Below are 15,609 nucleotides of genomic sequence, written 5' to 3' on the forward strand. Positions count from 1 at the left end.
AGGTGGTATCTCATTGTGGTTTTGATTTGTATTTCCCTGATGATGAGTGATGTTGAGCATGTTTTCATGTGTCGGTTGGCCATCTGGATGTCTTCTTTCGAGAAGTGTCTATTCATGTCTTTTGCCCATTTCTTCACTGGATTATTTGTTTTTTCGGTGTTGAGTTTGAGAAGTTCTTTGTAGATTTTGGATACTAACCCTTTATCTGGTATGTCATTTGCAAACATCTTCTCCCATTCTGTCAGTTGCCTTTTAGTTTTGCTGATTGTTTCCTTTGCTGTGTGGAAGCTTTTTATTTTGAGGAGGTCCCAGTAGTTCATTTTTGCTTTTGTTTCCCTTGCCTCCACAGACGTGCTGAGGAAGAAGTTGCTGTGGGCAAGATCAAAGAAGTTTTTGCTTACTTTCTCCTCGAGGATTTTGATGGCTTCCTTTCTTACATTGAGGTCTTTCATCCATTTTGAGTTTATTTTTGTGTATGGTGTAAGAAAGTGGTCCAGGTTCATTGTTCTGCATGTCGCTGTCCAGTTTTCCCAGCACCACTTGCTGAAGAGACTGTCTTTATTCCATTGGTTATTCTTTCCTAATTTGTCAAAAATTAGTTGGTCATACGTTTTGGGTCCATTTCTGGGTTCTCTATTCTGTTCCATTGATCTGAGTGTCTGTTCTTGTGCCAGTACCGTACTGTCTTGATGATTACAGCTTTGTAGTATAGCTTGAAGTCTGGGATTGTGATGCCTCCTGCTTTGGTTTTCTTTTTCAAGATTGCTTTGGCTATTCGGGGTCTTTTCTGGTTCCACACAAATTTTAGGATTGTTTATTCTAGCTCTGTGAAGAATGCTGGTGTTACTTTGATAGGGATTGCACTGAATATGTAGATTGCTTGGGGTAGTATCGACATTTTAACAATATTTGTTCTTCCTATCCAAGAGCATGGGATCTTTTTCCATTTTTTGTGTGTGTGTCTTCTTCAATTTCTTTCATAGGCTTTCTATAGTTTTCAGTGTATAGATTTTTCACCTCTTTGGTTAGATTTATTCCTAGGTATTTTATGTTTTTTTTTGTGCAACTGTAAATGGGATCAATTCCTTGATTTCTCTTTCTGTTGCTTCATTGTTGGTGTATAAGAATGCAACTGATTTCTGTGCATTGATTTTATATCCTGCAACTTTGCTGAATTCATGAATCAGTTCTAGCAGTTTTTTGGTGGAAACTTTTGGGTTTTCCATATTGAGTATCATGTCATCTGTGGAGTGAAAGTTGGACCACTTCCTGGCCAATTTGGATGCCTTTTATTTCTTTGTGTTGTCTGATTGCAGAGGCTAAGACTTCCATTATTATGTTGAATAACAGTGGTGAAAGAGGGAAAGCTCTCAGTTATTCCCCATTGAGGATGATATTAGTGTTGGGTCGTTCGTACATGGCTTTTATGATCTCGAGGTATGATCCTTCTATCCCTACATTCTTGAGGGTTTTTATCAAGAAAGGATGCTGTATTTTGTCAAATGCTTTCTCTGCATCTATTGAGAGGATCATATGGTTCCTGTTCTTTCTTTTATTGATGTGATTAATCACGGTAATTGTTTTGGGTATATTGAACCAAACTTGCATCCCAGGTATAAATCCCACTTGGTTGTGGTGAATAATTTTTTTAACATATTGCTGGATCCGGCTGGCTAATATCTTGTTGAGGATTTTTGCATCCATATTCATCAGGGAAATTGGTCTATAGTTCCCCTTTTTAGTGGGGTCTCTGTCTGGTTTTGCATCCTTTAGACTTTTTCATTTCTAATTCCCTTCAGGGAATACATGCCCTTCTTAATGTTTATACCAAATATCTTTTCCTTCATTATACATTGTGCTTGAAATAATCAAACCAAGGAACAAGGAAATACATTACTGTGGAACTTCCAATATTATGGGTAGTGAGCATAGGCAAGAAATTGTACAAGATTAGAAAGTAGATTAATAAAGATTAATAATATAAAGAATTAAGTACTAAACATTTTCACGGGACATTCATACAGAAATAAGTTCAAATCTGAAGTCATATCTGTACTTTAAATATTATGTTAAATTGAAATTAAGAAATTTTAAATTACTATACAAAATGTTTCTCATATCGCTACTATTTACTTTTATATCTGTCCATGGTTTCAGAATGGATATAGGTGAAACATTATCAATCTTTAAACATAAAAAATGATTTTTCAAATATCCTTTTAGATTCAGGAAACTGGCAAATTTTAATGAACAGAAAGCAGTAGAAAAAATAGCACATTACTCCAACAAAATACAAAATGGGAGATATTGCCCATAGCATTTATTGTGCATCTCACAATGATTTCAACTTTTCCCAATTGTTTTCCAGTCAAATTTATTCAAACCTTTCATATGAGTTAATTTTCTCCTTCAGACCCAGAACCACTTCTAATATCTCTAGACAGCCTACTGTCTTTCCCCACACTAGCCGCCCTATATACAGGAATCAGTAGACTTCTTGGAGACACTTTGTAGGTAAAATAGGTTTAACTGAAATTGCAGGGAGAGTGGGAAAAGATAGTTTTATTTGGTATATGTTGGTTTTGAAGTAATTTCAAGGCAGAAAACAGAAGGAAATCTCGCACTTTCAGAAAAGGCAAAGGAGAAAGATTTCTGTAAATATGTGTACCTCTTCATGTACTTTTGAGTTTTCCTATTTTGTATACTTTACAAGGCTCTTAAATTTATACATGATTTTCTTTTTATGACTTTTGTTGCAGCCCAAAATAGCATTCATTTTTAACTCAGTATATAACATCCTTGATAATTCTTTAGAGATGCATTGACTCAGTAGGAACCAGTTACCATTGGACACTAATAAGCACGTAGCAGTCTTAAGCAAGGAATATTAACACAGCAGCTTGGGAACTGTAAGGCGGCCGTGACTCATAATATATCTGATTCAAGCTATTGATGCATAATGGGCATGAAAATGAAATCTGTGCCCTTGACTATTAAGAACAGACCCTGGAAAACTGCTTTCAAACAGGCAATAGATACGGAACAAAGACGTGCTGTTGCTTTTTCTCCCACATATATGAAGAGTGGGAAGATAGTTAAGAGGCTAAAAAAGTAATGCTTGAAAATTATACATAGGACTATATGTCCTAACTGTCAATTTATTTGTGAAAGGTAAGAAAGGAGTTGTAGGTAAACGAAGCCCATGTGTGGATAAACTAGGCAAGGATCCTGGAATATCATTGCCTCCTTTCCTATCATGTTCCTCCTCTGCTATGCATGTCAAGCATGCAGAACAATTCTTGGCACACAGCAAGCATTTAATAGATATCTGTTACACTGCTGTTGTTGCTGCTGCAGCTGTTTCTCTTACTACCACTATTGCTATTACCACTGCTTCTAGCTAAGAACTTTGTAAACTTTTTGGAGGAGAATACAGAATTTTCTCCAACAGGACAAAAGAACAAAATAATCCACCTTTGAAACCAGGATATCTGAATTAGACTTCTACCTTACCATTTACTTGTGTGTTCCCGGGAGAGTCAAATAACATCTGCCATCTGCAACCTTTCTTTCTTTGCCCTTAAAATAAAGGTATTGACAGTAATATTTCACAGAATTATTATAAGGATGTTATGAAATTAAATGTAATGTATACATATTATCAGTTATTAACAGTCTTCCTAGAATGTTGCAGATGTAGAATAAAAATGGCTTTTCCTGTCTTCTATTTGGGCTCATTTTGATGTGATAGTTTCTAAATGATTAATATAATGAACATAAGTCACAGGGTACAATACAGTTACTCTCTCAGACATTTACGTGAGACAGAGGATGTATCAAAAAAAAGTCCTCTCCCACAAAAAAATTAAAAATAAATAAAAACAAACAAAAATCTGTGCTACCGTTCTCAAAATGTACTCATTGCTTTTTACACCTTGGTTCAGGACAAGGATGTGTTAGCAACATCATATTTGGTTAAAATCCTTTCCAGAGGATTCTCAGAGAATGTACTAATGAATCTTTATGGAAGTAGAATTGATACAGAAACATAATTAGCAACTATAACCTTTCCTTTATCCTCTCCTCGTAGATTCTGTTTGGACATCTTTGGCTTGCACTCAGTAATTCCATCAGTCAATTCCTTAGGCAATATCCATTCACTGCACACCTCCTATATGTTCAAACAGTTTTTTAGAAACTGTGAATATGAAAGTAAAATGCCCCACTTTTGAGGATCTTACAACTCCATTAGTAAAGCAAAGTATACATTCACAAAACAACCCAAAACTTAAAATGAATGTTATTAATTGCATAGAGCACAGGATGCCGAGGTTGTCTAAACCAAAGGCAATTGTACGAGGGGATGGAGGAATGCAGATGAAGCAGAATAAATCAGAAGTGTTGTGAAAGTGAGAAATATTCAAAGATCTAAGTCTAAATTTAGAGCCTAAAGCACTATTTTGAAAAGTCTATTTTCTTTTCCTCATGTCCTCTTGTTCTTCTTGACCACTTTACTTAAAGGACATCGCCACTAGACAACTGCTAGAATTGGATAAGTAAATATAGTTGTATTGACTATGTGGCCCTAAAATGCTTTTCCCTACTTCTTGGATAATGTAATTTATGTTGAGTGATCTTTCCATGATGCCTGGCATGTGATATCCATGTGGGACTCCCTCAGAGCTTACACTCTGAGAACCAACATTAATATTCTCATTCTAGAAAGTGTACAGATAAATGTATTCACCGAAATATAGATGATTCTATATAGACTCTTTATACGTGATCCTATAGCTAAACATCATGTTATTATTAATAGTTGGTTATCTTTCCTTATGACTTCCCCTCTTTGAGGATTTCCTTTTTTGTGTTTTTGTTTTTGTTTTTGTCTTTGTTTTTTTGTATCTCATAAGATTCCCTTAGGATTTGTTGTCAGTAAACCGTGATGTTCAAATACACTGAGTGGGAAATTATTTATTCATTGGAGATTATTTACTCTCTGGTGGTCAAGCAGCTCATAGATAGAATGCAAGGGAGACTCTTTCTTTTCCCTACTGTTCTTTCTATACCATTGTGATTTTGTACTTCTTCCAGAAATCATCTTTTAAGATGAGTGTCACCTTAGCTCACCCTTTCTGCAATACTTGAAATTATCTACCAACTTTGAGATTACACTTCCATATTCAGTGAACAGTCACACTCTTTCACTACCACTCCTAATTTCAAAATCTAGCTCAATAGTTTCTTGTGTCCTTTTGCCTAAATTCTTAACCTCTACTCCTCTTCAGCACATTCTTCTACTGCCCTACAATATTGTCCTCATCCATAGCTACTTAACAGACTTCTAAAACTATCAAAATGAAAAAAAATTCATTTCATGCCATCTTGTTAACAACTCTCTCATAAACTTTCCTATTATTTTACCTCCCTAGAATATCCATTAGCCCTAAATCTCTTCTTTGACTAGTGAAGACCTCCAGTCCTTTGATCTAGTCCTTCATAAGACCCCTTGGGATTTAAGTAATGCCAACTTAAACTAGCTCAAGCATAAAAGGAAAATTTAATATAAAATGCAGGCATATCTCACAGAGTCAAATGACTAGTATGAATGAATAAAGCCAAACTTCAAAAGGTATTAGAATCAGAAACTGCAGAGACATCAGGGTCCCAACTAGTATTTTCTTTATTTGTTCACCTTTGCTCTCTCTGTGTGTTTCTTTCCTTATTGGACATCACTGTTCTCTGTTTTGCCATGTAGTAGTAGCAGAATCTGACTTTAAATCTCCTTTATTTGCATTACTTTACCTCAAGCCAGCCTAACCCAGATTTAATGACTTTCTGAATTTTAATTCATGGAAGAAAAAAACTTATTTCTCAACATCTGCTCTTGATTCCCAGGCCAATGAAAACCACCAAGTGTTGACCTCTGGGCTAATTAAGTGTGGCCAGATAAATAGGACTACAAAGTACCGGAGAAATAGGGTTTTGTTAGGAAGATGGGCACAATATAAAAGTACAGACCTCTCCTACTTTTCCTGTCTTAATAACATCCCTTGTAGATTCATTTTTCTCATTTTACACTCAACATCCTGATCTCTCTTTAATGATATTCTAGGTTGCTCTATTATATTCACATCCTCTATTCCCTGATAGTGTTTAACACTGGCTCGTTCAAAGTAATGGCTTTATCTACTTGCGCTTACTGGCTATTGAGCACTATGGAAGAAAATGTACTCATATAAGTCTGTATTATTTAAAGGTATGTTTTTAATGACAGCCTGTTACTGATACATTCCAACAGTCCTTTCACTGATCCCTAATAAAACTATTTCTAATTTCATGCTTTGGTTATTCCAAATTTATACCCACTGCTTAAACTATTCTAGCCCACCATTACTACCCATCACACCCTCTCCCCTTACACACACAGACAGTTTCAGTATCAGACAGTGTCTCCAAATTTTCAGTAGAAACAGAGGTCATCATGGAGAAACTCCTCTGTTCCATCAATTTCCAAACTCATCTATGACTTTATCTCTGCTCTAGTCTTAGGCTAGATTTTAATGATCATCTATACACTAATTATGCCTAACTCCATATTTTAGCCTCCTTTTTCTCCTGAATTCAATAATTCCTCTTCCCTATTCATCTATTCTAATCAACTCTAGAACTCTAAACTATCAATTATCACACCCACTTCTTGTATTTAATGTGCCCCTCCCCATAACATGTAAATATGATTAATTGTCTCCCATCCGCTGACTAAAAATCATTTCTTAATCTCTCTCCAATATAGATTCCTTCCTTCTGTCCTCTTTACTAGAAGTTTTATTTTGTTTTGTTTTGTTTTGGTTTGTTTTGGTTTGGTTTGGTTTTAAGGAAAGCAGCTTCTATATCTATTTCCTCACCAGCCATCTGCTTATTAGCACACTGAGTTTTGGCTCCTAATAGTAAACTCTACTGAAATTTTCAGAGTAAAAGTCAGCAGTGACTTCCTATTTGTCAAATCCACCACTGGCATCTGGTTTTCTCCCTATTTGTGCATCTACTTCAACATTACCTCCTCTTCCTCTCAGTCCTTAAATGTTAATTTTACCTAAGAAGAGTCAACCACCAATGGTTGCTAATTAAACATCCATTTTCTACCCTCTTTCCCTCACTGGCAAATTTCATAGCCTATAATAAAGGCTGAAAATAAATGTTATTCCCTTTCCCTAACCTAGTAGGAAAACTTTGGTATCAGTATAGTAAGTTGTCTCCAATGAAACAAATGAAACAGAGAAGACTCCTAGAAAGGAGTCTTCCCAGAAAGTTGTGTCTTACAAATAAAAGAATAAAACTCTCAGCCTTTCTCTTGTTCCTTGCTACATGTGGACTGGTTGTATAAGTGGATGATACTTGCAGTTCTAAGAGTCATTTTTTCACAATAAAAGCATAAGCTAAAGATAAAAGATAGGAAGATCTTTAGTCCTGACAACAGCGTAAAAGCTCCTAAATCGACCCTGGCATTGCTGATGTGTTGATTCATTGATCTGTGGGAATAACCTGTCTTGTGCTTAAGACTCTTTTAGTTTTCTATTACCAGTCATTTTCTCTTCTTCCTCATCTAACTGTCAAACCCGTTTAATTCTTTGGCTCCAACATTAATATACTACGTGGCACATAACAAGTACATGGTAGCCTGGAACACAGTAGATGAGCCATCAATATTCATTAAAATTTGATTAAACCATGTTGATTGTATCTATAAACTGGGATATCTTCTTATTTCCTTCGGAAAAAATTCCAAACTCTTCGGCATCATAGAAAGACAGTTTCTCAAATTGACTCTGTAGTTATTCAAACTTTGTCTATCTTTGCTGATGATGCTAATGCCTTTAAGTTGTTTTTCCTGTCCCTTCTTTTTCAGCTTTGTGAAGTCTTGTTACAAGGCATGTACCAGCTACTCTGATAACCCTTGCTTTCTGCTGGAGGCACTTAAATACACCCTCCTCTATGTTCATGGCATCTGTTCATACATTTATTATAGCATTTATCAACTTATATGGCAATGATTTGTTTACCTGTCTCTCCCCACACTGTGAGTGCCATGAGAGAAAGAACTGTTTCTTATCTAAGTGAGCCCAGAGCCCAGCTCACTGTCTGGCACAGAGTGGAAACCCAATTAATTATTCGGTTATGAGTAATGACTCTTGCTCATTAGTGTCTCAGGAACAAAAGTCAGATAATAGCCTGATTTTTATTTCCTTTGTAAATTCTAAAAAGATGACTGTCCTAAAAAGTCATATGTTGTGAGATGAGATAACAACAACAATAACCCTGGCTGAAATTGGGCCACACATGTATTAGCAAACACTACATTTTGCCAATGTTTCAATACATCATCTTAATTAATTACAACACCCGCAGGTTTACAAGGCCAGTATGGGAGATTGCTCACACTTTACTACCTCACTGCAAATATATAAGCAAGGCAGACATCTATCAAAGGATGATTTCAATTTTATCATTGACTTTCTGGATTAATATAGTTTTTCCTCTAGGAATTCATATTTTTGGCAGAATCCCTAACTTTTCTCTGACCAAACTAGCGAGCAACGCCTTCCCTGTGATATTACTTTGTTTCAGATCCCTTGTAATATGCCACTGGCAGGAAGAAGTGGTCATCATTTCTTTCTTTCCTGGCCAGCCATAAGGTATACCCATCATATGTGTGCCCCTCCCACTTTTCCCTTGGAATGTTTCCTCTAATTTGGAAAAGAAATCAGGATGAAAGGACAGATGCTCACTCAGCTCTAGCATCAGGTTTTGTGAGCAAAGCTAAGGTCAGAGCCAGGCATTACGGTTCACATGAGAGAGGCTTCTTATGCTTATCTTGCAGACCCCTAGCAAAACTTCACAGTTTTCATTTGTTTCTATGAACTAACCCCTGTTTTGAGGTAAATTTTTGTACATATCCAAAAAATCAGGTTGTTTCTCATAAAGCCGACTAGTGATCTTTCTCAAATTCATTGTCTAAAATAAAAAAGATACTGATCCTCATCATAATTGTCACTCCTCTGGGGCACCTGGGTGGCTCAGTTGGTTAAGCATCCAACTCTGGATTTCGGCACAGGTCATGATCTCCTGGTTGGTGAGTTCGAGCCCCACATTGGGCTCTGCACTGGCGGCATGGAGCCTCCTTGCGATTCTCTGTCTCCCTCTCTCTCTGCCCCTCCCCAGCTCATGCTCTGTCTCTGTCTCAGAATAAATAAACATGAAAAAAATAATAATAATTGTCACTCCTCAGCACCATCCACTGAGTAATGTGAAATGCTTCCTAAGCTCTGGCTAACCTGTATCTGCTCTAATCACATTTCCAGAAACAGCAGCTAGTAAGAGCAGTTTTTCCCCTTTTTCCATAAAGATGAAAATGGATTAAATAGCTGGTGATAGATCACACTGAAATTTCACTGCAGAATACAGATGTAGAACCAAGCACCATAACTATCAGCTCAAATAGTCACAAAAAAACAAAAACAAAACGAAACAAAACAAAAATACACTCTAGGTAAAAATAAATATCTCCATAAACAAAACTTGAAGAATTTTGTGACAAACCTAAAATATACACGATCAATAAGTGTTTCCTGAATGGGTGAATAAATGAATACATTGTGTTGGTTTTAACCTTTGGCAAATTCTTTGTTAAACCTATAGAGTAAATGGTTTCATCCCAGACCTGCTGAATCTTAAGGAATGTTCAATTTGAGTATCAAAAAAAAAAAATGCATCCAGGATTATACTAACAATCTGCATATCAGGTTAAATACCTGACACTATTATTTCCGTGAGTTTATTTTTCATTAATAACATCAGCCTGAGAAAAATCCAGGTGCACCACATCTCTTATTTCTCGCGTAAAATTCTCAGTTACTTGTGCCTAATAGTACTACAAAATGAAAATCCCTCCCTGGCCCCCAAATGTCTGCATGGAATTGCAGAGAAAAATCAATAACAGGCTTTTTCTTATTTCTTGCATCCACATTTGCATAGGCATCTCAAAGAGTACTACGTAAATAAGTAACTACATCAATAAAATTCAAAGTCTGTTTTCCCTTTCCAACGGAATCCAAATTCATTTAGAGGAGCAATGAATTAAGTACTCAGGATGAGGAGTACTTACTTGGTGGCACATAGGAGCATTTCTCTGTTCACTGTGCTTGTGTTAGCAAATAAAGACACATAGCAGACTGAGACAAAATTCCCGTAAGCTTTTATAATTAATATAATGACGAATTTTTTTTCTATTGCTTATTATTTAAAAAAAAGAAAGAATTAGAAAGTCAGATTTACATTGGAAATCTGTCCATAGTATGCAAAACCTAGCCACCGAGGAGGGGGGACAATCTCTTAAAGGAGCAGGAATTCACTTAAGCATTTCCTTTTAAGAAAAAATGCATATAGGTAGTTTATCAGAAAAGGCAGGAAAAAAGAAATATTCCAATTGCACGAACATTTAGAGTTCTTTTTTTTGTCATCTCACCATAGCAACTTGACAAAAAAAAAAAAAAAAAACACTACCTTGTTTGAATCATGATTCATTGCTCTGTGAAAGTGAGGTAAGAGGGCTTTAGCAAATCATGTGGAGATAGCTTTTTATCTGCAGGGATTGGGATGAAAGACCACCATAACAGCTCATTTTTATGAGTATACACGGTCTTTCAAGCAAGTACACGTTTTCATTTCCTTGCCTTCCAATTTGGATCATTTCACAGTGCTCTACGAGTTATCTGTGAAAGCCTTCCCTTGTCTAGAAATGGCTGCCACTAATACCATGAATAGGCCAATAGTCGCCTATAGCCTACAACAAACACCCTACCTCTAAGAATTGCCTCCAAGTAAGTGCAATGCTTTCCTTTTTATTCTTTTTCATATTTCCATCATCTGAGTAAAACTGTCCTTTAAAACACTTCAAACTTGATCCTTTGAAGGGAAACCTGAGCATTCAATCAGTCGAGATAAAGTTTTTTCCCCACAAAATTGTTTCTGCCAGGGAGTCTTATGACTCTGAAAGCTGTATCAGTATTAAAAAAAAAAGGAATTTGCTGCTTACTCTGAGGTAAAATTCATATCAAATTATTTCAAGATGAACCTGGGTCTCATAGAACAATACTACCTATAAAAGACCATGAACAGTTTCAGGTTAAGGGACAGTAATTTTTGGCTTTAATATATTAACATATATGTATATATTATGTAACTCTATAAATATAAAAAATAATTTACTGAGGATAGTCAATAGCTGCCATGCAATTAAAGGCACATATTGAAAATCTACATAGGAGGGAGGATTCTGGGAAAATGGCAGAAGTGGCTATGTAGTCTTTTAATCCCACCAAATCCCCATATAAAAACAGAGTACTTTGATAGCAAAACTGGTAAATCAGGGCAGCATTTAAAATAAAACCAGGCTAATAGTTATCCCCATAAGCTCCAAAACACATGGGGTAGAGGGAAACCACCTAAACCCTTAAAACTTCATGATACCTGCATCTCTGAAGAAGGAAGAGGAAGAAAGCAACAGAGCAGTATCTTTGGAGTCTGGGAACCAGATGCTAAGATTGCCCACAGATATTCACTGGGAAGCAGGGACCAATGTGGGAACAGCTGCTGAAACTACATGGAGTTTGTGAATGTAAGCCCTCCCCTTTCAGGAAAGACTGAACAATGCGGAACAGAGAACACTCATTAACTCTCAGAACTGGCCCACCAGAATTGCCTTTTCCATGACAGGAACCCACACTGAAAAGAAATTGCTGGAAGGGGAATCAAAACTGAACAGAATGAAAACAACAAAGAAAAGGCAGGGAGGGGAGTCCAGATCAAATCATAGAAAGCACATTACCATATTTTTAAAGAACGTAAAAACAACAGAAGAGGGATCTCTGTAAAGTTATATAAATTTTCCTAAACACTGCCTTAGAAAAAATTATTTCATATAAACATGAGCAATGTAAGTATCAAGGTCATATCTCACAGAAATTTATCATAAGAAAAAGAGTAAAAAAGCAAAATCGTGTACTAGTAGCAGACAATAAAAGCCTGCTAAAAACATGCCCACAAAACAGAACAAAACTGTAACCTACTATTTCAAAACTAGCTAAGAAACATTAAGAAAATGCTACAAAACATGAACGAAAACAACATAAATCAGAACTAGAAAAGCTCAGAAACAATGTTCCATAACTTTGGATATAATTAGAAATAAGAAAAGAAAGGATTCCAAAAATGCAGGAAAAAAAGAGAAGTCACATAATAGGAAAAAAAAATGCAACAGATGATAGCCTAGGCAAAATAAAAAGTGAGAGAGAAAAACTTTAGAACTCAGCAAGTAATGAAGGAAAAGAAAAGAAAGAATCAAAAGAAAGTTAAAAATATTGAAGACAGGCAAAAAATTTTGAGCATATGGATAGTAGGAGAAGAAAGGAGATGAAACCAAAAGTAAGAAAACAGAACAAATACTAAATCCAGTAATTGCAGAGCAGTTTCCTAAAATAAAACATGTAAAACTGCATAATGAAAGTGTACATAGCATCACTGAGAAAATGAGCCATAACAACAAAGACATATTCCTGTAAAATTAAGTGACTTTAAAAAGAAAGGAAGGAAAGGAGGGAGGGGAAAAAACTCTTTTAGGTACCTACAAAATTAAGGGAAAAGAGTACATGACTTATTTGGAAAAGAAAATGCAGTAACATATTTAAGATATTCAAGAAAAAGAGAAGTGGGAGCCAAGAGTTATTTTTATCCAACAGAACAGATTTTGAAGTTCAAAGGGTTTAGGTAAATTCTTACCAATGTGCAATAATTCCAGGAATATTGTTCCCTTGAGTCCTTACTATGGAATCTACTGGAGAACAACCTTCAGACAAGCAAAATGACTAGAGGCATACTAATATAAGGACTAGTAGGGGACAAATGCATTGTCACCTGTGGCCTAAGACTAAATGAGGGACAGGGGCAGAGAATATGGTATGGAATAGCTATATTCTCAGACAATATAGGTATTGAACAACTATAAAAAATGGGAAATGACAGAAAAGAAAAGCAAAACAATGCTAATAGTTCAGCCATCGTTGATGGTAGTATTAGTTTTGTTACTCTAAGACTATTGTATGTGCAGCATTAGATAGAAAAAAAAAATGAACCATTATGAGATTCCCTATTATCCCCCATGCCCTTAAAGACCACTGTTCTCAGTGATAAAGATACAGACACATTTTTAAAAGAAGTTAAGCAAAAGCCCTGAAGTCTAGAATTTGAGTTGGAAGTATCACTCTGAACTTAAGTTAGGTGGTCATTAGTACAAGAGAGAAAAATAAAACAAATTCAAGGCGGAGAATAGAGGAATCCTACTATGAATAGGAAGGTACAAGAGGGTGACTTTTGAAAAGATATGGAATGATGTAAGTGTATGAACCTTGTCACATCTGGGGACAGAGCAATCTCAGGCAGAGAGAGCCCCGGGTAAAACCATCCAGAAGCTCAACGTTGGGCACATTTCCTTCTCTATCATTCCCATTCTCCATCAGCATACTAGAAAATTGTTTCAAAAGTTTTAAAAACTGGGCTGTATTCATAAATCAAGACCTCAAATGTGAAAATATGAAAGTTTAGAAATCGATATCGTTATATAAAACAGATTCACCATTAGAATGTGGTTTGTGAGATATGTAGAAAATCCTGTCCAGAGAGTCATGGAAATTCTCCCTTACCATTCTTTCTTTCTACTTCATAAGGAAAGTACTAACAAGGGGCCCCAGTCTTTGTCTCTTCTCTGGATAGTCAGTGGATATTAAGGGAGACCATTTTAGGTAAGTATAGTTTACTCTAGGCCCCAAGTAGCTAAATTAGGGCCCCAACTGTGTCTCCCATTATTTTTTTATAACCCTGGACTGTATGTCTCAGGTAACTCTATCTCAACTGCCTCATGTATGCACTAGATAATAGCATTTACTTTATAGAGCTCTCATAAGGACTATATGAAATGCCACATGCAGAGAACTTAGAACCTATTATCAGAGTTGATGGATCACCACCAGATAGAGAATCTTCTATCCCAATGTGATGTGAGTCAGAATATGTGAGATCACATCCCAGCTCCAAAATGTACCAGTCCTTTCCCTCAGTTGAGTTTCTTAACCTTGAGGAAGTGTCTTCTTTTACTTATAAAATATGGATTATAACTACATACTAAAACTAATTTGAAGATTCAGTACACTTTAGTCGGATCTCATTATCTATCGATATATTTTCTTAAATGCTTCCCAAACAAATATTAAAGATACATGCAGAGTCCATCATAAAATAAATACTAACATTTCCGTCCCCTGTGTTCTGAAGAACATTAGATGGCAATTTTCTGCCAAAAATTAAAATTCTGAGAGTTCTTGACTTGGCAGAATACCTTGGAACAAAAATTGGAACAACTCAGTGAAGATTAGCATGGCTTTGCACAAGAATGACATGCAAATTCATCAAGTGTTCCTAGTTTTTAAAACTCATTGAACTGTATACTTACAATGGGGAAATTTTATGTTGTGCAAATTATATCTCAGCAAACCTGTTTTAAAAAAATGTTTTAAGTTACTAGAACCTGAGGGAAACTTTCCTTTTTGTTGATTTGCCAGATGAAGGATTTTTCCCTAGGCCTGTTACCTACATTCCCAAATTTCCCCAATTTCTCAAGGATGCTGTGCATGTAATTATGGGCATATTTTCTTCTTTAAGAGTCCACTCTGGGCAGGTTCGCATAGTGAAAGTCTGTGTTTTGTCCAACATGCGGTCCTCTGCTATATATACCAGTACACTATAGATGCGATCTTTAGTGACTGTTTGGCTGACCATACACAGGGGGAAATGGAAATAAGTCTTCCTTCCTGAGCTGCACATAAAGAAGGAAGGCAGATTCTATCTACTATTCTTCTTACTAGTGCAAGGAAGTTAAAATAATATATGCTTTAAGATTTACCAAATTAAAATTATTTCCTACATTTTAAAGCTTACTGTCATCAATTGAGAAAAAACGAACAGCTGAACGCATTTTTATGAAGAAAAAATTTCAGCACAGAATCCTCAGATACATTTGTTAAAGCTTAGTAAAAGTAGGCCTCATTTTGCACAGTATTTCAGTTATTCTGGTTTAATTAAATAACACCAGTTCCCAGAAAACACTGTTCAAATTTCAGCTACCAGCCTATATTCACTGAGAGTGACTGCATAAAAAACAGTCCGCTGCTATCTCTTCAATGCACAAGTCAGGACATAAATAACAAATGCAAAACACGGCCAGTGACAAATCATGTCATTTCTTTCAACGTCTGGTGCTGATTGGTCCCTGTATACCTGCTACTCAGGCACAGACAACAAAACATGTACTTGTGTCACCTCCTTATCTTCCAGGGGTAGAGAGATGCAAAAGACAAAATACCCTGTAACATTTAAAGCGCTAATACCAATACTGGTGGACAACACTGCAGTTCACTCTAATTTTCTAGGCTACTTGCATGAAAATGGGAAAATTGCCTTTATACACGACTTGATTAACCCAGCTTCTGGTCCAAGGAG

General features: G+C 36.1%; 1 non-coding gene across 1 annotated transcript; it reads left to right on the forward strand.

Moving 5' to 3' along the window:
- The first annotated feature begins 14,428 nt into the window (after nt 1-14,428).
- On the forward strand, nt 14,429-14,538 carry LOC124521438 (U6 spliceosomal RNA). Its single transcript, XR_006964524.1, has one exon. It is a non-coding gene; the product is annotated as a U6 spliceosomal RNA (small nuclear RNA).
- Nucleotides 14,539-15,609: the final 1,071 nt, after the last annotated feature.

This window comes from Lynx rufus, unplaced genomic scaffold (assembly GCF_022079265.1).
Source record: "Lynx rufus isolate CCGP_SWC_20201006 ecotype Redwood Valley unplaced genomic scaffold, mLynRuf1.p SCAF_3, whole genome shotgun sequence".
Lineage (NCBI taxonomy): Eukaryota > Metazoa > Chordata > Mammalia > Carnivora > Felidae > Lynx > Lynx rufus.